This window comes from Callithrix jacchus, chromosome 7, assembly GCF_049354715.1.
Source record: "Callithrix jacchus isolate 240 chromosome 7, calJac240_pri, whole genome shotgun sequence".
In the NCBI taxonomy this organism is placed as follows: Eukaryota; Metazoa; Chordata; class Mammalia; order Primates; family Cebidae; genus Callithrix; species Callithrix jacchus.
Window position 1 is genome coordinate 96,139,174 of NC_133508.1, and position 27,403 is coordinate 96,166,576.

A 27,403-nucleotide genomic window follows, 5' to 3' on the forward strand; every position below is an offset into this window, starting at 1 on the left:
CACAGTGGGGGGCGGTACCAACTGAAGTTGGAGAAGTTAGCAGAGGCCAGAGTGTTGCTCTCAGGACAAGGTAAAGGACTGATTTTTTATCCTACGTGCAGCAGGAAGCCATTTGGGCATCTTTGAGCAAAGGAGTAACATGATCATATTTGTTTTAAAACAGGATTCCAATCACTTCCTGGACAATGGAGAGTAAAAATAAAGAGCTAGTGGTACAGACAGGAATGCTGAGAACCTGGACCATGGAGGTAGAGAGAAGAAGATGAATTTGAGAGGTGCCATGGAGGAAGAATGGATAGGACTTGCTGATAGGTTGGGTCTAGAGGAATTATGATAAATAGCTAAGTCCCAGGCTTTTTTGTCTTAATAAATTAAAGGGATGGTATTACCATGCACTGGGGGAAGATGAAAGTTTGAGGAGAAAATATAAATCAAGAATTCTGCTTTGCATATCACTCTACACCTTTGTACCACAAGAGGTCCATATTTAAGGCCAACAACAAACAAAATAAACCTGAAAAAGAATCACTAGAAAACCTCAGGGGATAGAGATCATGGACTGCTCTTGGTTACAACACAACTGGCCATCTGGTTTCCTTATCTGTCACTAATTAATCAATGTTGAGCAGCCTGACAAGTAATAATTACCATTGTAACAAGCCACAGAAAGGTATCCAGAAATTGCCAAGAGGTCAGTCCTAGTGTTAGAAGCAACCAGGTCAAACCCTACCAGGAGATGCGCAGTCAGACTGGGTGGGACATTCCAAGTAAAGGCACAGCTTGTATTCCAGAAGCTCAATAATGGGCAGGATCACAGTGACCTGGAACGGAGAGATAAAGGGATGCTCATGAGAGATTTACACTGTAAGATGATAGATCAGCATGTCATGTTGTGAGAAGTAAGTACAGGAAAATATCATCCTGTGAAAAAGCTGGGAGAAAAAACAGACTCATTCATTTGTTCATTCATTCATACATGCATTCAACAAATCCTTATGGAGCCCAATCTTTGTGCACAAATGTTCTAGGTACAAGAACTAACAATGAACAGAACAAAGGGGTGTGTGACCCAGTCCTTGCTCTGTTCACTGAGCTCTGCCCAGTGGCTGGTTGCTTTCATACGAGGAAAACCTTTTTTTCTGCTCCTTTGGCATAAATTGCTGGAGATGAATGTACCAAGGTGGGTGAAGGGGAGGATGAGGTCAGAGAGGTAACAGGGCCAGGCAAGCCGTTGTCATTTTTTGGATCTTACTGTGTTTGGAATGTGTTTGCCAGAACAACGGGGGATTTACAGAGAGAGATACCCTATATTTGTTCCCAGTCCTCTTTCACTCACCTGCACCTACCCCTGTGCTTTGGCCAACATGTTCTATGCAGGTGGGTAAAGAAGTTGCAAACTTTCATTTTTCTCCCTGTGTCTCTAAGAAGATGTCTTTCAAACCTCTGATTCTCTTTTGCTCCTTTACAGAAACGCTACTTGAAATTTTCAGGTAGGATGGGGAGAAGGGCAAACCTATTGTTTCCTTCAAACCTAATAATGTCCAAATGAACCCTCTCTATCTGCAGGGTGGTTTTGTTGTTGAGAAGGCTGCAGCTTGGGGAGCATGATATTAAGGAAACCGGTGTCTTGAGTCTGTCCCTTTCTCTCTCTGTCCCATTAAGTCAGTCAGTTCTCCTCTCCGATTGAGGAGGAGAGGGTTTGGGACTCAGACTTTATTCTTGTTAAATTTCCTTTCTCCTCTAATATTCCTTGAACACTTGTCAGTTTTTTCCATCTCAAAATTTCCCCTCTTCACGCTTTGAAATGTGTGAGCTGTTGAAAGGACTGGGAGATGCAGAGTGGAGGGTGAATGGGAGCTGGGCAGGCCTGAAGGGGTCTACCACCAAGGAGCAGCCAGAGCCCCGGGGGGCTGTCTTGGTGGCTGCTGGGGAAAGTACTAGCTCTCCTCACAGAGGGGGCTCTGACAGGCTCTATCCAAACCAGATGTGCACCAGAGAGAGCAAAGCCTATTACAAAGTGTTGTGAAATGGCCCAGGGGAGATAAATAAGCAAAAACAGTCCAGTTGCCTAGCAGCACATACAACAAAACAAGCCGCTGCTCCATTGGCACTGAATAGGGCAGAACAGCTTTCTGCAGTGGGGAAAAAAAGAGAGAGGGCTGGAGTCTGATGAGGACCCAGGGGACCTGTTCCCAGCAACCCATTCCCACTCCCTCCAGGCCATTCCTATGCTCCAGGGTGGCAGGGCTGCCATTGAACCTGCTCAGCCTTGTTCCACAGCCTCGGGGGCTTTGCACCTGGCTAACCCACAGGGTCATGGTCAGGGCCTTCTCCTCAATGGTGGGTAATTGGGGTGAGGGCTGTCTGCACCCATTCCTGAGAATGATGCTTGGCTGTATCCACCAGGGGGGAACAGGACTACAAAGATCTGCTAAAGTTCCCTGATAAGGTGCTTTACAGGTGACTCTTCATCATTCGTTCCTTCATATACCATGTATTTCTTGGGTACCTCCTATGTACCAGGCACTGTGACTGACTCCAGGAATAGACATAAAGGAAGAAAATAGAAACACTCTTTGCTCTCAAAGGATCTACAACCTATGGGAGGAGACAGAGATTAATAAGAAATTGCACAATTAAATGCATGACTGTAAATCATGCTAATTCCTTTAAAGGAAAAGAAATGGGTTGAGGGGTTGGATTCAAAGAAAGTATTCTGGGCAGGCCTCTCTTAGGTAAGTTGAAACTTAAAGAATGAGCAGGCATGAGCCAAGTAAAAAGAAGGGAAAGGGAGTCCCCAGAAGTTGGCAGGCAAGAAGGACTGAAGGTGGGGAAGAGGTGGCTGCTTAGGGGAAAATTACGAAAAAGAGAGTAGGGCTGAACGGTCAGTGAATGGGGTGCTGAGGCAGGGGCCAGATCACATAATCCCTTCCATGAGAAGGATGTGAGATTTTGTCCTAAGTACAATGAGAAACCTTTGGGGTTTATTTTTTTACTGATGACAATATTGAAGAAGCTGCAGGAGTCCTGAGTTGATCAGATTCACTTTTCAAATTAAAAGAAAAATTTTGTGAGATGGAGTCTCTGTTGTGAGATTGGAGTGGTCTGATTATAGCTCATTGCAGACCCACACTCCTGGGCTCAAGCGATTCTCCTGCCTCAGCCTCCTGAGTAGCTGGGACTACAGGATGTGGCACCACACCCAGCAGATTAACATTTTTAAAAGATTACTCCTGGGTACAACATGGCAATTCTGAAAGGGAATGAGAGAGGGGACAAGAAGGAGGGGTTAGGAGGCTAGGATTATTAGCAAACTGAAAGCATAGAAGTTCATAAACTGGCCCACAGTCACAGGCAAAGCTGGGATCCAAGTCTGGACTTGCGTGGTAACCACCAAGCTAGTGTCTCCAGGTTTCTGCCTCCCAAGACTAACTTGAGGAAGCTGTGGAAGCCACCCCAGCTCCTCTCTCAAGGAGGAAGTGTGTGTCTCCATCAGAGCTGAGGGGTAAGCAAGCACTGGCCTGGAAGGAACTCATTGTGATAGTAGCTAGCAATGCCTTGCTGGCTCCCTGACTCTTGTCTCTCCCTCTCTCCCTCTCTCTCTCTCTCTCTCTCTCTCTCTCTCTATCTATCTATCTCTCTCTCTCTGTCTTATACGCATGCATGCACACACACACACACACACACACACACACACACACACACACACAATGCCCTCCCTTCGTTGTGACTCTACTCCTCCTACTCTCCCAGAACCTGAATTGAAAAAGTACTTTTTCTCCAGCTTCTCAGAATTTTTAGTAGTGTCAAATATTCTCAAGAAATTATTGTAGAGAAGAGCTCTTTGCAAGCACAGAATACATCCCAGTTCCTTTTGTAACCTCAACATGAACTAGTGGTGACAGGTGACAGATGGACATGAGTCTGGGAACTAGGTTTTGATTCAGGCTTCACAATGACTAGGTGTGCCTTAGGAATTTTTTAAAGTGGGGACAAAAATACTACTTGCTTTGCAAGATTATGAGGATTAAATAAGACAATATATTATAGAAAAAGGCTTTGAAAATTACAAAGCTCTGTGTAAATATTCATTGTGATATTGACAGATTCTGATCAATCAAAAGTTGCACCTGAATGGATTGGTATTTTCCTGGCTCCCCACCTGTGACACACCTGTGCACAGAGTCAGGGGTGTAGCCCTTCTTTCCAGCATACACCTAATCCAGCTACCTGTCTATACGCATCCTGCATATGTTAAGCACATTCAGGGCTAGCCCTCCTTTCTTACCATGAACACCATCAGCTTCATCCTCTGCTTGCTTCTGTTCATATCCTGGCAAAGAGAAATGAGAAAATTCTGGTCATCCCATAGCATCCAAGGCTTCTTTCCATAATATTAGAAAACTCTACTAAATTGTGATATGGTAAGACATAATAATAAAGCATTGTATGTGGATTAGCTCAATGATTCCAAGATATTAGTCATTTTTGCTCCACCTTTGTTATTTTGGACATATATGGGTATCACCATGTTGTATTGTCTCCAATGTGCTTTAACATCATTCATTGTAGATGCAGTGACTTCTGCAAGTCTGTGTCAGTGAATTAGTCTATTCTCACAATGTCTTTATAGACATACCCAATCTCAGGTATGAGACTGTGTATAAAGACATACCTGAGACTGGGTAATTTATTTTAAAAAAAAGAGGTTGAATTGGCTCATGGTTCTGCAGTCTGTATAGGAAGTATGGCTGGGAAGAATTCAGGAAACTTGCAATCATGGCAGAAGGCAAAAGAGAAGCAGGCATCTTCTGCATGGCCAGAGAAGGAAAAGAAAGTAAGGAGGGAGGTGTGATCACTTTTAAACAGTGAGATCTCATGAGATTCACTCACTATCACAAAAACCCAACCCCATGATCCAGTCACCTCCCACCAGGCCCCTCCTCCAAAGTTGGGGATTACAATTCAACATGAGAGTTGGGCAGGGACACTGACCCAAACCATATCAGTTTATTTTATTCTATACCATGGATGTCTAGTGACATGACAATTTCCTAAGCAGGAAAACACACTGCTGGAGTATTTAGCCAGCATTTAGTCAAAGGCCACACTCCACAGATGTTTCAGTTACTTTTATCTCTATTCAACACCGGAAGTTTGGTTAGTTAGCATACATAATAGAGATCAGAAATAGGGCTTTATTAATGAAATTAATGATTTTAAAGATACATGGGTTGACTAAGATTGTAGAGGCCATCCTCCTCATTTTTATATTAACTAATAAAGAATCCAGGGAGCTTTTTTTTTTTTTTTTGAGACGGAGTCTTGCTCTGTCTCCCAGGCAGGAGTGCAGTGGCATGATCTCAGCTCACTGCAACCTCTGCCTCCCAGGTTCAAGCAATTCTTCTGCCTCAGTCTTCTGAGTAGCTGGTAGCTGGGACTACAGGCACATACCACCACACCCAGCTAATTTTTGTATTTTTAGTAGAGACCAGGTTTCACCTCCAGGGAGCTTTTTACCCTTCACTCTTTGGAATGATGACTGAAGCTTAATCTTTAAACAGTTGAGTCCAGCCACTGATTTAGAGCATTCTGATTGCTGCTATGGGAGCCATGACAATGGGCTCCTCAGTTCTCCAACTGTATGGAGCATAAGTACTCTCATTGCTGGGTACTGGAATCCATCTCTGCATCTGCATTTGGGCTATCTCCCACTGCTACTCCCAAGCCAATGACTGAGCACTTCAGGAGTACTAAAATAGGTCAAGTCCTGGGGAAACTGGCAGCTCCTCTGATGAGCAATATTAGCTCAGGCCTCCCCAACAACTTTGCCACACTTCTTTTAGAGGTGCACTGCAATCTAGACACTTAATGCCCAATTTTCCTTCATTAATCCCCCTGCTCTCCTGCACTTGGGGTCAAACTTGCATCACTTGCATGCTCTCCCACACTCCCAGCTTCCTTTCCCTTGTCTCTCGCAGGCACTTTCCCTAATAAATTTCTCACACATTGAAGCCTATCTGGTTTCTCAGAGAACCAAGATGAGTGGTCCCTGGAGTGATCTGAGAAAACAGTAAGATGGTGCAATAGTCTGTACATTTGTGTCCCCCAAAATTCATATGTTAAAACTTGATTATCAAGACAATGATATTAGAAGATGGGGCCCATGGAAAGATGATTAGGTCATGTGTCTTCCACCCTCACAAGTGAAAGAAACCCCAGAGAGCCAGCTAAAACCGTTTCTACCATGTAAGGACATAGCTTCCAGAGTGACAGGGTCCTGTCACATGGCAGTGAATGCCCAGTGGTGGCAGGGACACCAGCAATATTGTAATAGATTGTTCTTGACCAGCATTGGGCTCTGCCTGATCTTCAAGCCTTATCCTTATGCCTTCTTGTTGATTCTGTAAGCTAGATACAGGGTGTCCTAACACTCACATGCCTTTGTATGGGTTTCTTTTTTTTTTTTTTTTTTTTTTTTTGAGACGGAGTTTCGCTCTTGTTACCCAGGCTGGAGTGCAATGGCGCGATCTTGGCTCACCGCAACTTCCGCCTCCTGGGTTCAGGCAATTCTCCTGCCTCAGCCTCCCCAGTAGCTGGGATTACAGGCACGCGCCACCACGCCCAGCTAATTTTTTGTATTTTAGTGGAGATGGGGTTTCACCATGTTGACCAGGATTGTCTCGATCTCTTGACCTCGTGATCCACCTGCCTCAGCCTCCCAAAGTGCTGGGATTACAGGCTTGAGCCACTGTGCCCGGCCCTTTGTATGGGTTTCTTAAAGGCATGTCCCTCTTGGTAGATCATTAGAAAGAAGCAAACCTTTCTTCAAGCTGAACAGAGCTTTCACTTACCCTCATCCAGGAGCTTTTCTACAGGACACAACCTGTACAACTCTATTTGGTACCACTTGCTATGGAAATACCAATTCAATATATTTTTTCTATTGAATTCAACAAGAATGTGTTTGTGACTGGCATTTATGTGTTCACCAAACCTCACTTCTTTTTCCTCCTGGGCACACAGCTGACTACATTTCCCAGACTGCCTTGCAGTTCTTTGGGTCTGTATAACTGAATTCTGACCAATGGAGTATGAAAAGAAGTGATGTACTTCCAGAGCTAGCCCACAAAATATTCCCACATAATCTGCTATTTGATCTCTTTCCTCAGCTGCTTACTGAAGTCACTTAGAAGAAGGCAGAGGCACAAGATGGGAGGACCAAGAGCTCCTGGTTCTTATATAAGTACATAGCACACAGCCCATTCTGCCTCACAGTCCCTTCATGCCAAGAAATAAAGTTGTACATAATGTTGGAGCATTGATGGTTTATGTTTGCCTGTTAAAGATGTTAACCTACCATGACAAATACACTGTTTGCAAACAAGAATCCTGATTAGTCCTGGTCTCCTTAGGTTACTTAATTTTGTCAGTGTCTTGTCATCTCAATTAACTTGTAAGCACCTTAGAAATGAGAACTAGGGTTTGAAATATACAGCTTCTCTTTATCTAATACCTAGTTCAGCATATGTCTGTGGGTAAATTTTATTTCTCTCTCTAACAGTACATATTTCACTAAAAAGGAAAAAAGAAAGAGGAATAAACCAAGGTTTGGAGAAAGCAAAATCTTAGAAACTGAAAGAATATCCAATGGAGTATAATTATATACAACTACTGATTATTAAATAAGTTTTCTATATTCACTGGTTAGGAAAATAAAGTTGGAAAAATATTTTCTTTTCATCCTTCCATAGTTTCTCAATAAAAGGAACTTCATTGTCTTCTATTACTGACAATTTACCCCGAACATTAGCAGATTAAAATAACATTTTTAATCTCAATTCTGTGGGTCAGGAATCTGGGTGTGGTTTGGCTGAGTGTCTCTGGCTTACAATTTCTCACAAAGTTGTAAGCAATCAGCAGAGGCTGCAGTCTTAACTGAAGGCTATGCTGGGGCAGGGATGGTGATCTGCTTCTGAGTTTGGCCTAGCGGGCCTTGGCCCCAAATTATGTGGGTCTCTCTACAGGATCACCTAATAATTTGGCAGCTAGTTTTCCCCAGGTACCATGCTGTTTCAGTTACTATAGCCTTATAGTATAGTTTGAGGTCAAGTAGCGAGATGCCTCCAGCTTTGTTCTTTTTGCTTAGAATTGTCTTGGCTATACAGGCTCTTATTTGGTTCCAGATGAATTTTAAAGTAGTTTTTTCTAATTCTGTAAAGAAAGTCGGTGATAGCTTAATGGGGATAGCACTGAATATATTAATTACTTTGGGCAGTATGGCCATTTTCATGATACTGATTCTTTCTATCCATGAGCATGGAATGTTTTTCTGTTCTTTTGTGTTGTCTTTTATTTCCTTGAGCAGTGGTTTGTAGTTCTCCTTGAAGAGGTTCTTCACATCCCTGGTATGTTGCATTCCTAGGTGTTTTATTCTCTTTGTAGCAATTGTGAATGGGAGTTCACTCATGATTTGGCTCTCTGTTTGTCTATTACTGATGTAGAGGAATGCTTGTGATTTTTGCACATTGATTTTGTATTCTGAGACTTTGCTGAAGTTGCTTATCAGCTTAAGGAAATTTTGGGCTGAGACAATGGGGTTTTCTAAATATACAATCATGTCATCTGCCAATGGAGACAATTTGACTTCCTCTCTTCCTATTTGAACATCCTGATTTCTTTCTCTTACCTGATTGCCCTGGCTAGAACTTCCAATACTATGTTGAATAGGAGTGGTGTGAGAGGGCATCCACGTCTTGTGTCAATTTTCAAAGGGAATACTTCCAGCATTTGCCCATTCAGTATGATATTGACTGTGAGTTTGTCACAAATAGCTTTCATTATTTTGAGATATATTCTTTCAATACCTAATTCATTGAGAGTTTTTAGCATGAAGAGTGTGTTAAATTTTATCGAAGACCTTTCCTGCATCTATTGAGATAATCATATGGTTTTTGTCATTGTTTCTGTTTATGTGATGGACTACGTTTATTGATTTGGGTATGTTGAACCAGACTTGCATCCCAGGGATGAAGCTGACTTGATATGCTGCTGAATTCCATTTGCCAGTATTTTATTGAGGATTTTCTTTTTGATATTCATCAGGGATATTGGCCTGAAACTTTCTTTTTTTGTTGTGTTTCCGCCAGGTTTTGGTATCAGAATGATACTAGCCTCATAAAATGAGTTAGGGAGGAGTCTCACTTTTTCTATTGTTGTAATAGTTCCAGAAGGAATGCTACCAGCTCCTCTTTGTACCTCTGATAGAATTTGGCTGTGAATCCATCTGGTCCTGGGTTTTTTTTTTTTTTTTTTTTGGTTGGTAGGCTATTATTACTGTCTCAATTTCAGAACTTGTTATTGGTCTATTCAGGGATTTGACTTCTTCCTGGTTTAGAATTGGGAGTGTGTATATGTGTCCAGGAATTTATCAATTTTTCCTAGATTTTCTAGTTTACTTGCATAGAGGTATTAATAGTAGTCTTTGGTGGTAGTTTGTATTTCTGTGGGATTAGTGGTGATATCCCCTTTATAGTTTTTTTGTTGTGTCTATTTGATTCTTTATTAGTCTGGCAAGCAGTCTATCTATTTTGTTAATCTTTTCAAAAAACCAGCTCCTGGGTTTTTTTTTTGTTTTGTTTTTTTGTTTTAGGGTTTTTCATGTCTCTATCTCCCTCGGTTCTGCTCTGATTTTACTTATTTTTTTTTTCTTCTGCTAGATTTTTAATTTATTGTTCTTGTTTCTCTAGTTCTTTTAATTGTAATGTTAGGGTGTTTATTTTAGATCTTTTCCACTTTCCCCTGTGGGCATCTAGTGCTATTAAGTTTCCCTCTAAACACTGCTTTAGCTGTGTCCCAGAGATTCTGGTACATTGTATCTTTGTTCTCATTGGTTTCAAATAACTTACTTATTTCTGCATTAATTTTTGTTTGTTTGTTTTTGGTTTTAGTTTGAGATGGAGTCTCATTCTATTGCTTGAGCTAGAGTGCAGTGGCCTGATCTCGGCTCACTGCAACCTCTACCTCCCAGGTTCAAGCAATTCTCCTGCCTCAGCCTCCTGAGTATTTGAGATTACAGGCATGCACCACCATGCCTGGCTACTTTTTTCATTTTTTAGTAGAGACAGGATTTCATCATGTTGGTCAGGCTGGTCTTGAACTCCTGACCTCGTGATCTGCCCACCTTGGCCTCCCAAAATTCTGGGATTACAGGGGTGAGTCACCATGCCCAGCCTTAATTTTGTTATTTACCCAGTAGTCATTCGGGAAAAGGTTGTTCAGTTTCCACATATTTGTGCTGTTTTGAGTGAATTTCTTAATCCTACCTTCCATTTTGATTGCACTGTGGTCTGAGAGACTGTTATGATTTCCATTGTTTTGCATTTTCTGAGGAGTGTTTTACTTCGAATTATGTGGTCGATTTTAGAGTAAGTGCAATGTGGTGTTAAGAAAAATGTATATTCTGTTGATTTGGGGTGGAGAGTTCTGTAGATGTTTATTAGGTCAACTGGGTTCAGAGGTGAGATCAACTCCTGAATATCCTTGTTAATTTTCTGTCTTATTGATCTGTTCAATATTGACAGTGGGGTGTTAAACTCTCCCACTATTATTGTGTGGGAGTCTGTCTTTTGTAGACTTAGACTCTTCTCCAAGAACTTGCTTTGTGAATCTGGGTGCTCCTGTATTGGGTACATATATATTTAGGATAGTTAGCTCTTCTTGCCTGGATCACTTTGCCATAATATATTGATATATTGTCCTTCTTTGTCTTTTTTGATCTTTGTTGGTTTAAAGTCTGTTTTATCAGAGACAAGGATTACAACCCCTGCTTTTTTTTTCTTTCCATTTGCTTGGTAAATATTCCTCCATCCCTTTATTTTGAGCCTATATGGGTCTTTGCATGTGAGATGGGTCTCCTGAATACAGCACACCAATGGGTCTTGATTCTTTATCTAATTTGACAGTGTGTCTTTTAATTGGTGCATTTAGCCCATTTACATTTAAGGTTAACATTGTTATGTGTAAATTTGATTCTGTCATTATGATGCTCTGGTTATTTTGGCCATTACTTGATGCAGTTTCTTCTTAGTGTCCCTGGTGTTTACAATTTAGCATGTTTTTGCAGTGGCTGGTACTGGTTTTTCCTTTCCATGTTTAGTGCTTCTTTCAGGAGCTCTTGTATGGCAGGCTTGGTGTTGACAAAAGCTCTCAGCGTTTGCTTGTCTATATGAAATTTTATTTCTCCTGCACCCATGAAGCTTAATTTGGCTGCATATGAAATTCTGGGTTGAAAGTTCTTGTCTTTAAGAATGTTGAATATTGGCTCCCACTCTCTTCTGGCTTGTATGGTTTCTGCAGAGTGATCTGCTGTTAGTCTGATGTACTTCCCTTTGTGGGTAACCCAACCTTTTTCTCTGGCGGCCCTTAACATTTTTTCCTTAATTTCAACCTTGGTGAATCTGACAAGTATGTGTCTAGGGCTTGCTTTTCTCGAGGAGTATCTTTGTGGTGTTGTTGACCTGTCTTGCTAGATTGGGGAAGTTCTCCAGGATAATATCCTGAAGAGTGTTTTCCAACTTGGTTCCATTCTCTCCATCATTTTCAACTACACCAATCAAACATAGGTTTGGTCTTTTCACATAGTCCCATATTTCTTGGAGGCTTTGTTTGTTCCTTTTCATTCTTTTTTCTCTAATCTTGTCTTCATGCTTTATTTCATTAAGTTGATCTTCATTCACTGATATCCTTTCTTCTGCTTGATCAATTTGGCTATTGTATGTATGCTTCACGAAGTTCTTGTGCTGTGTTTTCCAGCTCCATCAGGTCATTTATGTTCTTCTCTAAACTGGTTCTTCTAGTTAGCAATTCCTCTTACCTTTGTTCAAGGTTTTTAGCTTCCTTGCATTGGGTTAGAACATGCTCCTTTAGCTTGGAAGAGTCGGTTATTACCCACCTTCTGAAGCCTACTTCTGTCAATTTTTCAAACTCATTCTCCATCCAGTTTTGTTCCCTTACTGGTGAGGAGTTGTGATCCTTTGCAGGAGAAGCGGCTTTCTGGTTTTTGGAATTTTCAGGCTATTTGCACTGGTTTTTCCTCATCTTTGTGGATTGATCTACCGTTGGTCTTTGATGTTGGTGACCTTCAGATGGGGTTTCTGTGTTGATGTTCTTTCCACTGATGTTGATGCTATTCCTTTCTGTTTATTAGTTTTCCTTCTTATCGGCCCATCTGCTGCACATCTGCTGGAATTTGTTGGAGGTCCACTCCAAATTTGCCTGGGTATCACCAGCAGAGGCTGCAGAACAGCAAAGATTGTTGCCTGTTCCTTTCTCTGGAAGCTTCGTCCCAGAGGGGCACCTGCCAGATGCCAGCCAGAGCTCTCCTATATGAGGTGTCTGTCAACCCCTGCTGGGAGGTGTCTCCCAGTTAGGAGGCATGTGGGTTAGAGACTCACTTCAGGAGGCAGTCTGTCCTTTACCAGAGCTCGAGTGCTGTGCTGGAAGAGCTGCTGCTATCTTCAGAGCTGGCAGGCAGGAACATATAAGTTTGCTGAAGCTGTGCCTACAGGCAGCCCTTCCCCCGGGTACTCTGTGCCAGGGAGATGGGAATTTTATCTACAAGCCCCTGACTGGGGCTGCTGCCTTTCTTTCATGATGTCCTGCCCAGAGAGGAGGAATCTAGAGGTGCAGTCTGGCTACAGCGACTTTGCTGAGCTGTTTTGGGCTCTGCCCAGTTTGAACTTTCTGGTGGCTTTTTTTAAACTGTGAGGGGAAAACCACCTACTCAAGCCTCAGTAATGGCAGATGCCCACCCTCCATACCAAGCTCAAGAGTCCCAGATTTCTAACTGCTGTGGTGGCAGTGAGAATTTCAAGCAGTGGCTCTTAGCTTACTGGATTCTGTGGGTGGGATGTGCTGAGCTAGACCACTTGACTCCCTGGCTTCAGCCTCCTTTCTAGGGAAGTGAATGGTTCTCACTCGCTGGCATGCCAGGTGACACTGGGTGTAAAAAAAAAAAAAGAAAAAGAAACTTCTGCAGCTAGCTTGGTGTCTACCCAAATGGCTGCCCAGTTTTGTGCTTGAAACCCAGGGCCCTGGTAGTATAGGCACCTAAGGGAATCTCCTGGTCTGCAGGTTGTGAAGACTGTGGGGAAATCATAGTATCTGGGCCAGAGTGCACTGTTCCTCACTGCACAGTCCCTCACAGCTTCCCTTGGTTAGGGGAGGGAGTTCCCCAATCCCTTGCACTTCCCATGTGAGGTGATGCCCCACCCTGCTTCTGCTCACCATCCATGGGCTGTACCCACTGTCTAACCAGTTCCAATGAGATGAGCCAGGTACATCAGTTGGAAATGCAGAAATCACCCATCTTCTGCATTGATTTCACTGGAAGCTACAGACTGGAGCTGTTCCTATTTGGCCATCTTGCCAGGGACCCAAGCAAAAATTTTAAATAGGATAGGGCCTCTATGCTAAGGGGTCTCCAAGTCTAATGTGGAAGATTAAAAATAACATTACAATGTACAAAAAGTGTTATAGGAATGGTGTAAGATGACAATAGCAGAGGAAAGAGACATTCTACTTAACTTGGGTAGGGAAGAAGAGGAAAATGGGAAGACAGTGAAGGCTGTGAGGAAACAACAGCACCAGGGGCATGTTCCAGAAAGAAAGCACAGCCTACAAAATGTCTGGGGCAAAAAGAGCAGCGTCATTTGTGCAAACTACTTTTGCAAACACATCAAGGCTTTTTCCTAAGGAGCAGAGGAGGAGGACGACTAGAGAAGAAAGTGTAAATGGGGAGGGGCCCGGCCAAGAATAGCCACCTAGAATCACCTGAATGTAGTTCTGAAGGCACTTGTGGAAGCTTGTCTCAGAAATCTCTTCTCAAAACAGTAACAAGAGCAGAGTCTGCATCTGGTCCTCTCACCCGCATGCTTGAGGTGTCAGAAGTTAAAAGGTCCCTCTCTGCTGTGTACTTTGGACTAAGGATTCTGATCTGAATAGCCAGGACCCAATTGGTCCTGAGCCCCCATTGCTAAAGAAAGTCTCACCATTCTTGGTTCCATTAGGTCACTCCTTGATGTCATAGGACATTTTCCAGGGAAAATATGCACCAAACTTTCCCCCTAATAAGTGGGCAAGGCATCCACAGAAGACTAAAGAGGAAAAAGCCCCTATTTGGAAAGCCCCAGGTGACCGGATTTCTGAGCCTGTATTTTCATTCTCCCTACCTCAGCTCTGTGAAGATCCCTTTCTGAAGTCATCATAACTTCTAAATCCACATAGAAGAATACAACACAAAGAGCTCTGGTCTTCCACTTAACGTGCCCAAGCTTACCACCTTGTCATCTACCTTGCTGGGGTGATGCAGTGACTTTGAGCTAGAGAAGAAACTTTAACTCCTTCCAGAAAACATCCTGAAGGCACACTGAGCAGGGACAGCTGATGGCTGTAAACTTTTGTGGGGGTCCTCATATTCTTAAGTATTTTGCACCATTAACAATAATTCTTTTGGTGGATAGAATTACCAGGGCACGTCCACATTCTGTGTTTTTACATTTCTGTGTTGTTTGATGGTTTAACCACCTATGATATGTGTAATTTAACAAATGTGTGTATAAGCATATATTTAAACCCTTTGGAGGTGTTACTGTTGTTACTAAGAGAGCTGTAATACACGGAGACCAGGAGCTGGAGGGAACTTTTGAAATCATATATAGGCCCCGCTACTCCAATGGTGTCTAGCAGCATTAAATTCTCCTGGGATTCTGTTAGAAATGCAAAATCTCAGGCCAACCCTGGACCTACTAAATCAGAATCTGCATTTTAACTGATGCCCAGATGACTTGTATGCATATTAGCATTTGAAAAGCCCTTGTGTCATCTAGCCAAATTCTGAATTTTATTGCGATGGAAACAAGAAGGGTAGAAGGAATCATTTGCCAAAAGTTCACACAGCTTATCAGCACCAGAACTAGAACTCCAATTCCCATCTTTAGGCTCCCAACAATCATGCTTTCAGGCTGCCTCTCCAGCTTGTGGTCTTCCTTGAACCCAGGCTTATTTTTTTCTGTACGTTATAAGAAAATGTCTTCTAAGTCTCAGGGTACCATGGAAGGTCAACCTTATTCCTTTAATTCCACTCAATACTGCTAGGTAAGTTAAGGCACTGGCAGGCTGAGAACTGGGCCCACCAGCCCTGGATTGGGCCCCAAATCAAATTCTCATAGTGTCTGAGAGAAGGCTCAAGGGGAAAAGTGAGGGTGGAAAAACAGGTCAAGCTAATGATATCAGGGCATCTCTGGAAATTCAGGGAGGGCAAGGAAAAGGTTTGGGAATCCCTTACATATTGCTTCCCATTTATAGAGGTGGCAGATGAGTCCAATGCTGGCTGGTGTGTTTTGGAGAAGGGAATCGCCTATAATTGAGTTGTGAGTGCTTGTACAAGTGTTAAGCAGGCCAGCTGTTTACAGAGTTTGAACTCAGCTCCCTCACGCAGATGGAATCATCCCAGCTTGCTGGCTTGTGTGGGGTCTATAGTATTGCCTCCTCCTCTTGATCTGAAAATATGCTCAGATTGGGGTATGTCTGATTCAGGAAAAGATTGAGTTCAGCATTAATCAGCAAAGGGGCCAGAACATAAGAAGGCTCCCCAGAGCCCCAGAACTGGAGCTGGGTCTCTGCCTGAGATTTTGATACCAAGGCCAAAGGTGCAGGCTGAGTGAAAAATACACAGTAAAGGCAAAGTACTAAGCATCAGAAATTCTGCCTGAAAATTATCTAACAGGGCAGGCAATGTGCACCAGGGAGAAGCAGCCAGTAGGCAAGAAGAATAATGTGATTAATAGCTAAGAGGTGGGCCGTGGAGAAAAGTACCATTCTGGCTTCACCAGCCTCTGGCTCTGTGTCCTTGGGCAAGTGACTTCTTTCAAAGGCCTCACACGTCCAATTAACAGACATTATTTCAAGGTAATGTAATATCTTTTTGTTTAATGAAACACTGACTCTTGTAAAGAGTTGAATATAAAGTAACTCCCTCTTTTCTGAAGCATAGTGTTTTTTTTTTTTAAAAAAAGGAGGAAATAAAAACAAATGTTGCCATTTATTCAGACATACTGATGAACTTACTCAAGGTTTTAGTTAATAAGTGGTAGAGTGGGATTCAACACAATCTCATACCAGAGTCCAAGTTCAAGCACAAAGCTGTGGTATACATCAGCATCAGGACTAAGTTTAAGCATCACCTGCCCAGGACTTCCCTGAGTAGCGCATCCTCTTCCCCAGATGTATGTATGGCCTGTTTGAGCATCCCTCCTCTGCCTTCCCTAGGGCTGTGGGCTTCCCTCCTCTATAAGGGAGGAAAAATGCCTTTTCCTCACCATCCTGGGTTCAGGGTTGAAACTCTTCTAACAAAAGACAGATTAGGAAAGAAATACATACACATTTATTTAATGTACACACACACACACACACACACATATATATATAATATTTTATGTGACATGGCAGCCTTCATAAGGAAATGAGGACCCAAAGAAAGAGTTGCATCTGAATATTTTTATGCTAGGTTTGATGAAGTATAGATAGCCATGGAGAAATATGATAAGGCAAAAAGGAAAGGGTATGATCTAATGAGAATAAACTGGAAAAACTTATCAAGCCTGGTTGTTCAGACTCTTCTCTGTATCCCTGTGTCTTCAAAAATCAGAATGTTCCCTTTTTCAGGTATAGGGAAGCACCTTCCACAAGGCAATTTTATGACTTGATTAAGGGAAGGCCAAACATTCTTTTTTAGGTTTGAAGACCCACTTCAGGGGAGAAGGGCACAGGGAAGTCAAAATCCTCTTCCTGCCTTTGTTGTTTTCTTCAGTATGCCCAGGTGCCATATTTTCAGGGTAGTGTGTCCTGAATCCAATCACCTCACAGAACTTAGCACACTAAGTTATAAATTGCATAGATGATCCTTTGAGGGTCAACTGTGTCAACTGAGCTGTAACCACAGCACTTAATGCTGTGGCTGACACATAACAAATGCTCAGAAATATCTATTGATTAGCTATCTACCTTCAGGACTTGATAAGTTTACTATGGCAGATATGGTGGATTGGCACTCAACACCCATCTCATCTTCCTTCAATGTGAAATCTAGAGAGAGAAAAGATGTGTTCTAGACTCTCTCACATTTAAGCACTGGATGAGATCTAGGTTTGGCTAGTCAGATGCAGGAGCATGAATTCTGGAATGGAGTAATGAGGGGACACACTTCTGCTGCCTTTACTGTGTCAAGTTGTGAGCTGACATAGTTGTGAGGGTGTTTGGTTTTTTGCAGCACCATTAGTGGAGGACCCACTGCTGGGTCACTTGCTTTGTGGGGACCAGGAGGCAAGGTACCAGACATCCATCCTGTTGGTACACACTGTAGCGTACATAACATGGCTCTTCCAGGTTAGAGCAGTGCTGAGGTAGTTTTGGAACCAGAGCTTCCATGTCATAGAAGGTCCAAGAAAAGAAACAAAAACAAAAAAAACAGAAGATCCCTGTATTGCCCAGGGCCTTGGAATGATTTATAAAAAGCTCAACTTTACAAGCTATTTTAATACTCATTTTTTTTTTTTTTGAGACGGAGTTTCGCTCTTGTTACCCAGGCTGGAGTGCAATGTCGCGATCTCGGCTCACTGCAACCTCCGCCTCCTGGGTTCAGGCAATTCTCCCATCTCAGCCTCCTGAGCAGCTGGGATTACAGGCATGCGCCACCATGCCCAGCTAATTTTTTGTATATTTAGTAAAGAAGGGGTTTCACCATGTTGACCAGGATGGTCTCAATCTCTTGATCTCGTGATCCACCCGCCTCGGCTTCCCAAAGTGCTGGGATTTAATACTAATATTTTTTAATTAGGACATCGTGTTGGGTGACTTACCAAGATACATAATGGACACTTAAATAAGGTAAAAGGTTTTTTCTTTCACACATAAAGTTATAAGCTGGTAGGCAGTCCAGGGAAATACAGTAGCTTTATCTCCCAAGGTCATTCAATGACGTAGTTTTCTTTTTTCTTGGTGTACCATTACCCCCTAGAGTTGCCCTAATTGCATGGCTGAAGCTGTCTCCCACCACCAGGTCCCATCATCCAGTATGTGGGAAATGGGAGAGTAGGAATGGAAAGGAAGCAGCTTCCTTTTAAGGAAATGACTTACTTATCCACAGGATCACATCTAGCTGCCAGGGGCCTGGCAAATGTCATTGCAATGTAGGCAGCCACATAATGCCTGGCTAAAACTTGGAAGGAATAAAGTTCTAGTCTTGAAAGGAAGGAAATGGATATTGGGGAATAATAGCCTCCTGCATAATTGATTAAAAAAATTTCCTGTCCTGCTTAAACTAGCGACAAGAACTAAATATATTCTCCGCAACTAAAAACTGATTGTTACAGCTGCTTAAAATGATATCAGGAGGGGCTTCCACCTGGTGCTGGTATATAATTACGCAGTAGATGTGGAGCCCACTTTGTGTCCTAAAAATCCCATTAGCAAAACGAAAAGTAACACAGAATTAAAATGTGGCTTTTGAGACACATACAATGCAATTGAAAATTCTAAGTTAACACACAAGAATGGCCTTGCCAACAACAACAACAACAACAACAACGAAAAACCTGAGTGTTCCACCTGAAGGTGAGGTGAACAAAGAAGTCTTAGTCTGACGTGTAAGTAATGTTGACAGAAAATAAAGATTTCAGGTCATGAGATACTGTATAATCAATTCTATTTTGGAAGAGGGTGACAGAAGATATAGGCAGCCTCTTATTACAAATAAAATTTATCTGAGAGGCAGGTGCTAATGTTTGTCAGGTGCTTATATTTCCAGGCACAGTTCAGTAGTCCCCCCTTATTTGCAGTTTTGCTTTTGGCGGTTTCAGTTGTAGTTTAAAATGTTACGTGGAAAATTATACAAATAGACAATCTCTAAGTTTTAAACTGTGTGCCATTCCGTGTAGCATGATGAAATCTCACATTGTCCCACCTGGGTCGTTAATCGTCCCTTTGTCCAGTGTATCCACACTGTATATGTTTCCTAACTGTTAGCCACTTACTAGGCATCTCAGTTATCAAATCAACTGTTGCATTATATCAGTGCTTGGGTTCAAGTAACCTTTATTTTCCTTAATAATGGCATCAAAGTGCAAGAGTAGCGATGCTGGAATAGTGTTACAATGTATCTATTTTATTACCAGCTATTACTGTTGATTTCTTACTGTACCTAATTTATAAATTAAATTTTATCATAGATATGTATATATAGGAAAATCTCTAACATATAGAAAATTCAGTATTATCTGTGGTTTCAGGCAGCCACTAGGGACCTTGGAATGTATCTGCCAAGGATAAGTGGGGGACTACTGTCCTACATATGCAGCTTAGTTAGTATTTCCCCAGTAGCACCTGTTTATATGATTACCTCCAGATACCTTCCAACACCGGATAAAGAAGGCATTATTATTACCATTATAGTTGAGGAAGCTGAAACAATGAGAATAAGCAACTTTCCCAGGGTCCTGTGGTCATGTAAGTGGTAGGGCTGGGTACTTCTATATATGTTTGCCATGATTACCTGTGATTACACTCTTCCTGTTTCTTCAGCACTTCTATATATGTTTTCCATGATTGCCTATGATTACAGTTTCCCTGTTTTGTCCCTCAAGGCAGCCACTACCAGCTCAGGCTCCAGATAAAAGACTTGAAAATGCACCAAAGAATCTGGACAGTCTGTAGGTGACCTCACATATGACTAGTTCCTATGAGTAAAAAAGCAACAAGACTTCATCAACGCTTATTCTTTTTTTTTTTTTTGACAGAGTTTTTCTCTTGTCACCCTGGCTGGAATGCAGTGGTGCAATCTTGGCTCACTGCAACCTCAGCCTCCCAGGTTCAAGTGATTCTCCTGCCTCTCAGCCTCCTGAAGTAGCTGGGATTATAGATGCCCTCCACCACACCCAACGAATTCTTTTGTATTTTTTAGTTGAGACAGGGTTTTATCATGTTGGCCAGGATGGTCTTGAACTCCTAACCTCAGGTGATCCACCTGCCTCAGCCTCCCAAAGTGCTGGAATTACAGGCATGAGCCACCCCACCCAGCCCATCAATGCTTATTCTTTGCCCATTATTATACAAGGCCTATAGGATGTGGTCCCTGCCTTTCAAGAGCTTAAATATTCCTAACAGTAATATGAGGTACACAACCACTAATCTGGGGCTAGATAAAAACCTACATATTCCTTAACAAATATTTAAGGAGGAATGATTCTATGCCAGACCCATGGTTTCATGAGACAAAAAAACTGACAAGATTTCTGCCCTCCTAAGGCTCAAAATGTAATGGGTGAAATACATATTTAGTAGATACGAATAAAACACACAAGTACATTAAACTGTATGTAAATATATACAGTGTGCAGTAAGAAAAATGGCATGTGGGTGTTCATTTGGATGTCAGAGAATAAAAAAGTTGTGTTTAGTCTCAGTTTTGAAAAATGAAGAGGAATTGGACTGAGAATCAGAGAAGACGATTTTGTACCAAGGGAGAAGCAAGTTTGAGTCTCTCAGGTGGCGCAGAGCTCTGTGAATTCAAACCCCATGAGGGCTGCTATAGCCAGAACATAGCAATTGAGGGAAAGAGTGGTTTAGGCAAGGCTGGAGACATTGGAAACCAAGCAAGTTCTTGCGAACCAATCAAGGAGTTTAAGTAGTTGTAAGTATTAGTGGGAATCCATTGTAGGTTTAGAAAGAGAAATGACCATGTGATATACGATTAAGACAATCACTCTAGTTGTGATAGGCATGGTTTATAAATTAAAGAAAACGAATTAAAAGTTTTTGCAGTACTCCAGGTCTTTGGATGTTAAATTTCAGATACTTTTCACAAACCATGACATGTACTTCAAGATGCTGCAGCTAGAACTCTGCAAACCACATTTCAGCTTGGCTAGCTAGTTACCTGCTGAGCTCAGCCCATGGAGGCAGAAGCAGGAGCCTGCACACCTGGAGGAGGGAAAGACACAATTGTTCCTTTCTGTTTGCTTCCTGCTTTCTTTTTTACTTCCCATTCCTATCTATGTTCATGAGCAATGTCTCTTCACCCTGGCAGCAGTAGTTGTTTCAGAAGCAGCAGTTAAATCCAATTTGCAGTTTTTCTAATACTCACAAACAGCCTCATTGAGCCCCCTCAGTGACACCAACCAACTGAGCCCCCACCTCAGAGATCTGGGTCCCAGACCAATGAGACTTGTCCTTCAAACTCAAGAATGCTATCATCAGTTGGGCAGTGTCCCTTCTCAAAGTCTGAGTTTCACCTCTGCAGGGCCTCCTCTCCCATATTTCTAAGTTTAAATAATGCCAGCCTCTTTCTTTTGTTGTGCTAATTCCAGAGGCAGCTGCTTCCTGTAGTTGTTGGCTCCATGATACCTTAGCATTCTCTTTTTGCCGTGTTCGTTATTTAGTTTCCAGACAGCAATTCTCTACATTAAATTCTCCCGGTTAAAATAACTGGTATGGTCTCTCTATGTTGGCTGGACCTTTACTGATGCTACGTAGGATTTCCCCTTCTCTAACTTTTGAGCTTTGAAATATCCATTTTTAGTGTATCATCTAAAAGTCTAAGCAAATAAAATGACAGACCCAGCCATGGAATAAATATAAGCGTTGCAATCAGGATAACAGCAGAGCTACTTACTAGAAGTATGACTGTGGGTCTCACCCTTAACCTTTATGAATCTTAGTATCTAAATCTATAGAATAGGTGCAGTAAACCTCTACTTAAAATGGTCATTGTGATGGACTGGCACATGCCACGTACATATTAGGTACACAATTTGTGGTAGCTATTATTATTAAAATATCTTTCATAGAAAGCGTTTGATTTTAGATAATTTATTCAACAAATATTTTAGAACATGCTCCATGTTAATTTTCTTCCTGTTCTCTCTTGCCCCGCTGCAGGTGCCTCTGACTCATGACTTCCTCTCTCATAAATGTTCCTCAAAGTCTCCTCCCTACACGTTCACTTGCCTCCATGTTCCCTCTCCAAAACCAGAATCGTCACAGGATCAGGAAGAAAGCAGTCAACACAAAACCTGACATTTTGTATAGATCCAGTCACCACTTTTTGACTAACCTCTGCTTGCTAACTGTTCACTATGGCTTTGTCTGGCTTCTTACATCCTCTGAATACCTTGGCTTCCCTTGGGATACCTCATGACTGGGCCAAAGCATCGGGACAAAAGAGCAGAGCAGAAAATATGTAAAGAAGACACTTCCCACTGCTCTCCATGGCTTCCTATTCTCAAGGCCAGGGGCACTTCAGCAACCTGCTTCCCTCTAACTCTGTCCAGCTGGAGCCCTCTTGTCAGCTGCCCAGGGCTGTTAGCGAAGGCCCATTCACAGTTAATGAAGGGGTAATTAGCAAGCCCAGTCAGGATCATCAGCATTTCTGCATTCCCACTTGTCAATGATAACTGGCTTGAGCGAGGTGATTAAAAAAAACAGCTGGTGGGAGATTTTAAAAATTTCCATACAGGTCCAGCTGAGTGCCCACTGGGAATCCTTGGGAACCTCAGTAGTCCAAACACCAGACAGATCCCCTCTCCCTGCCCCAACACTATCCTTAGAAGGAACAATCACGGAGACCTCTACACCTTCCCTATAGCACAAAAATACAAATGTCTCCTTTCCTGGTAAGAGAGGACATGGTCATATTAGAGAGGAAAAAAAGCAAACACACACACACACACACACACACACACACACACACACACACGAGAATTTGAAGTCAGGCAGACGTGAGTTGAAAATTCAGCTTCTATACTTCCTAGTTTGGTGGCCTTGGGCCAGTATCAGTTTCTTTATCAGAAGCATATTCTTTGTCTTTATGGACAGATTTTTTTTTTAACAAATCAAGATGGTATTCGACAGTAAACACATCAGTATTTTGTTCAAAAAAGAAAGGAGAGATGAGCAGATAGAGCCCACAGAATCTTTAGGGCAGTAACATACAGTAACTATATGATACTGTAATGGCCAGTACTCAACATCATGCATTTGTCAAAACCAACAGAATGTATCCAAAAGAAAGTAAATCATTTTACCAAAAAGACACATGTATGTTGATCACAGCACTATTCACAATAGCAAAGATACAGAATCAACCTAGGTGCCCACCAATGATGAATTGGATAAAGAAAATGTGATATATATATATATATATATATATATATATATATATATATATATACACCATGGAATACTACACAATCATAAAAAAAGAAATCATGTCATTTGCAGCAATATGGATGCAGCTGAAGGCCATTATCCTAAGTGAATTAACACTGGAACAGAAAACAAAATATCGCATGTTCTCGCTTATAAGCAGGAGCTAAACATTTTGTCCTCATAGACAAAGATGGCAACAATGGACACTGGGGACTACTAAAGAGAGGAGGCATGGAGAGGGGCAAGGACTGAATGACTATTGAGTCCTGTGCTCACACCTGGGTGACAGGATCATATCTATCCCAAGCCTCAGCATTATGCAATATACTCATGCAACAAACCTGCTCAGGTGCCCCCTGCATCTAAAATAAAAGTTGAAATAATTTTTTTAAAAAAAGTGAAAAGACTCTCGAAGTCATTGTGGTTGAAGAAGGAAATATATTCTTTGCAATTAAGAGATCTACCCTTAAATTTTGCCTTTGCCAGTTGATAGGCTTGTAACTTTGGACAAGTTAAATAATGCCCCTGAGCCTCAGTTTTCTCATTTGTAAAATTTAATTAAAAACACCCTCAATTATCTACCTTCACTGGGTTATTACAAGAGTTAAGTTTGATAATGTACATTAAATTTTAATAATTGTAAAATTTATACTGCAAAAAAGAAAACCTATAGGATGCACATAACAAAGAGTGATCCTTAGTGTAAACTATGGACTTGAGTTAGTGATAATGTAATTCTGATTCATCCATTGTAACAAACTAATGCAAGATGTTTATAATAGGAAAAGCTAGGTGAAGGTAGAGAAGAGTATATAGGCATTTTGTACTTTCTGCTCAATTTTGCTGTATACCTAAACCAGTCTAGAAAAAAAAATCAAGTCTACTAGTGCTTTTTTATTTCAAGGGATACTTGAATATTCCTTACCCAAAATTGCCTAGCCCAGTGCATTTCAAACTTTAAAGTACATGTCAATCACCTGTATTGCAGGTGACTCAGCAGGTCTAGAGTGGGGCCTGAGATTGTTTCTGTCTTTCTAACAAGCAGTGCTGCTGATCCACAACCACACTTGGAGCAGCAAGGCTCGAGACTAAAGCGGTAATTGTCTAAGTAAAGCAACTGGAAATGATGGGTACTCCACAAAGTGGGACACTTGCTAATACGATTCCCTTCCCTGGCGTTGTTCAGTAACCTCAGGATCAAAAGACAGCCTAATGCTGGGCTCTGCTATTAGCTAAATGAATACCCCAAACCTCAGGGATTTTGCCCTCAAATGACAACTGGATCCATTTAGGAATACTTGCTAGATAAGATTCAGGCCACGGCCTGCACCATGGCTCATGCCTGTAGTCCCAGCACTTTGGGAGGCCGAAGTGGGCGGATCACAAGGTCAGGAGTTCAAGACCAGCTTGACCAACATGGTGAAACCCCATCTCGACTAAAAATACAAAACTTAGCCGGGCTTGGTGGCATGCGCTTGTAATCTTAGCTACTAAGGAGGCTGAGGCAGAAGAATTGCTTGAACCCAGGAGCAGAGGTTGCAGTGAGCTGAGATCACACCACTGCACTGCACCCCGGGCAGCCGAGCAAGGTTCCATCTCAAAAAAAAAAAAAAAGTTACAGTTTACCCAGTTAAATTGGAATTTCAGGTAAGCAATGATAATTTTTTAGTATATGTCCCCTGTAAATGTGTTCCCCAGGAACCAATTCACTTAACCAAAGGAATGCCTCTCTTTGATCGCTTTCCTGTCCTCCCCTTCCTCAGGAGCAAGTGGCCAGCAATGACTGCATGAATGGAAATACTGAGTGTGTATATGGAATGTTGCTATTCATTTCTATCAAATTACTGTGGTATACCTGACTTCACAGTTTACAAAACACTTTTACATCTTTTAGTCTAGTGTTTATCAAACTTTGCCATGTATGCAGATCACCTGGGGGATCTTGTTAAAAATGCAGATTTGGGCTCAGCAGGTCTAAGGGTCCACATCTCTCTAACAAGCTCCAGGAGGTGCTAATATTGCTGTTCTGTGGCTCACACTTTGAGCAACAATGGTTTAGATATTCCCAGAAGATAGATAGGCTGTATCATCCCCATTTTATAGTTAAAGAAACAAAGGCTTAGATTACATAGACATTCTCAGGTATACACAGAGATGGAGGAGGAAGGGGCGTGGAGAGAAAGAGAAAGTCACTAAGATGTATATCAGGCTCTACCATACACCTGCCTCTGCAGGGGAGAGAAATACTGAGTCTGAAACCCTTTTCAGTCCTTCACAGGCTATATGATCTTGGAAAAATTATTTGGCCTTTCTGAGTCTCTGTTATAACCACAGTAAAGAAGTAGGGTAACCTCTCAGAGGCTTCCATGAGAGACTAATGAGATCAGTGAAAGGGTTATATTCTGAAATAGGATACAAATGGGTTTTTTTTTTTTTTTTTTTTACTATTATTAAATCCTGGATACAGCCCTTTAGAAGGTAGTTCTAAGTAGTTTACATGTACTCACTACTCCTCACAACACCCCTGCAAGCTAGCTACTATTGCTATCATCCACCGTTTACAGCAAACTGAGTCATATAGAGGTTACGTGAACTGGCCAAGGTTATCAAGCTAATAGAACCAAAATTTGGACTCTAGCATTCTGCTTTAAAGCCTATGCTCTTAATCTCTAACTATATTGCTTTTCTCTAGGAATTATCCCCATCTCTTCCCCTGCTGGTTTTATAGATAAGGAAAATGAGGTTCAGAGAATGTGATTTTTCCAGTGGTCAGTCATATAGCAAGACTGTAAATGTGATGAGAGCTCAGGCCACAGACAAATACCTACTGTGTGCCATGCAACACTGAGGGGAAGGTGCCTACTGTGTGCCACGTAGCAGAGAGGGGAAGAGGAAGCCGTGGGTCTACAGAATGAGGGAGCAGAGATAGGCTAGGCAAGGGGATAGGGGCCATGAGTCAGTTTGGCAACTTTAGTATAATCTTCTTTGTCAGGCAACCTTATTGATGCTTTGGGAAAGGTAGCCAGTGACTTTCAAATGAAGATGAAGCTCTCAACCTGCTTTCAGGAGATGAGGATGGCAGAACATCAGACTCCAGGAAGGAGTGACTGAACTGAACAGACGAGCTGCCCAGCCTGGTCCGCTGGTGTTTGCAGGGTCATCTAGGGAAGAGTTCCTGACCCCAACCATGCTAAGAGCAGCGGACGCAGACAGACTTGTGTTCGAGTCTTAACTCTCCCTTTTATTACTAAATGACCCTGGACCTGTTGCTTGACCTCTCTGTGCCTTGGCTTTCACATCTGTAAAATAGGGATAACAATTGCACCTATTCCACTGAGTTGTTGGAGGATATGTGCAATCACTCACTTATTACTATTGTGAAATAAGAGATGTCAGGAAAGCAGTTAGCACGGTGCCTGGCAACAAGTAAGTTCTCAATCAACAGGGACTGCGGGTAAGAAGGAAAAAGGGAAATACATTTCTGCAGTAATGGTGCACTGGGAGGAGAAGACCAACTGGCTGAAGCCATTAAAACTCACAGGATCAGTAAAAGTGATTTGCCTCCTTAAATCTTAGAGTTGGGAAACTGCCATTTCCCTAACAACAAGATGCAAATCAGTTTATTTGCCTGTGGGGACTGCATTTCTTTCTTCCTCTCCTTCCCCAGAGACATCTGCTATGGGAGGAGAAATCACAAATATGCTGAGTGACTACTGTGTGTCAGGTCCTGTATCAAGATCTTTCTTTTATACCCATCCAACACCTTTACCAGACCAAGGCTCAGAGAGGTTGAGAGCTACATCCAACATCCTAAACTCCGGAGTGATAGAGCCTGGATTCAGATCCACTTCTGTTGAGCCAACATCAAGACTGTCAGACTCCTTCCAAGGACTCGAGGCTCTCGCTGGGCCCAGCCAGTACTCACCATGGCTTCTGCGATGATACCACTAGGCGCCAGATGGTCTTGGAAGCACTGCAGCTATGGGCCCAGAATCATTTTCCCACAGGCTAGGTGGTTACATTTTATTAGCCCCACTTCACTCCTGAGAGGAGGCAATTGAGTTAATTATTTGAGCTGAGAGCCCCTTGGTGGTATCAGCTGAGATAACTATCGCAGCTTCTGGCTGCCAGCCCCAACCAG

The 27,403-nt window shown here is 42.2% G+C and overlaps 1 long non-coding RNA gene across 1 annotated transcript; it reads right to left on the reverse strand.

Moving 5' to 3' along the window:
• Window positions 1-399: 399 nt before the first annotated feature.
• LOC144577011 (uncharacterized) lies at window positions 400-27,403 on the reverse strand. Its single transcript, XR_013520134.1, has 3 exons — window positions 27,188-27,403; window positions 4,289-4,333; window positions 400-821 (listed from the first exon to the last, which is right to left on the reverse strand). It is a non-coding gene; the product is annotated as an uncharacterized LOC144577011 (long non-coding RNA).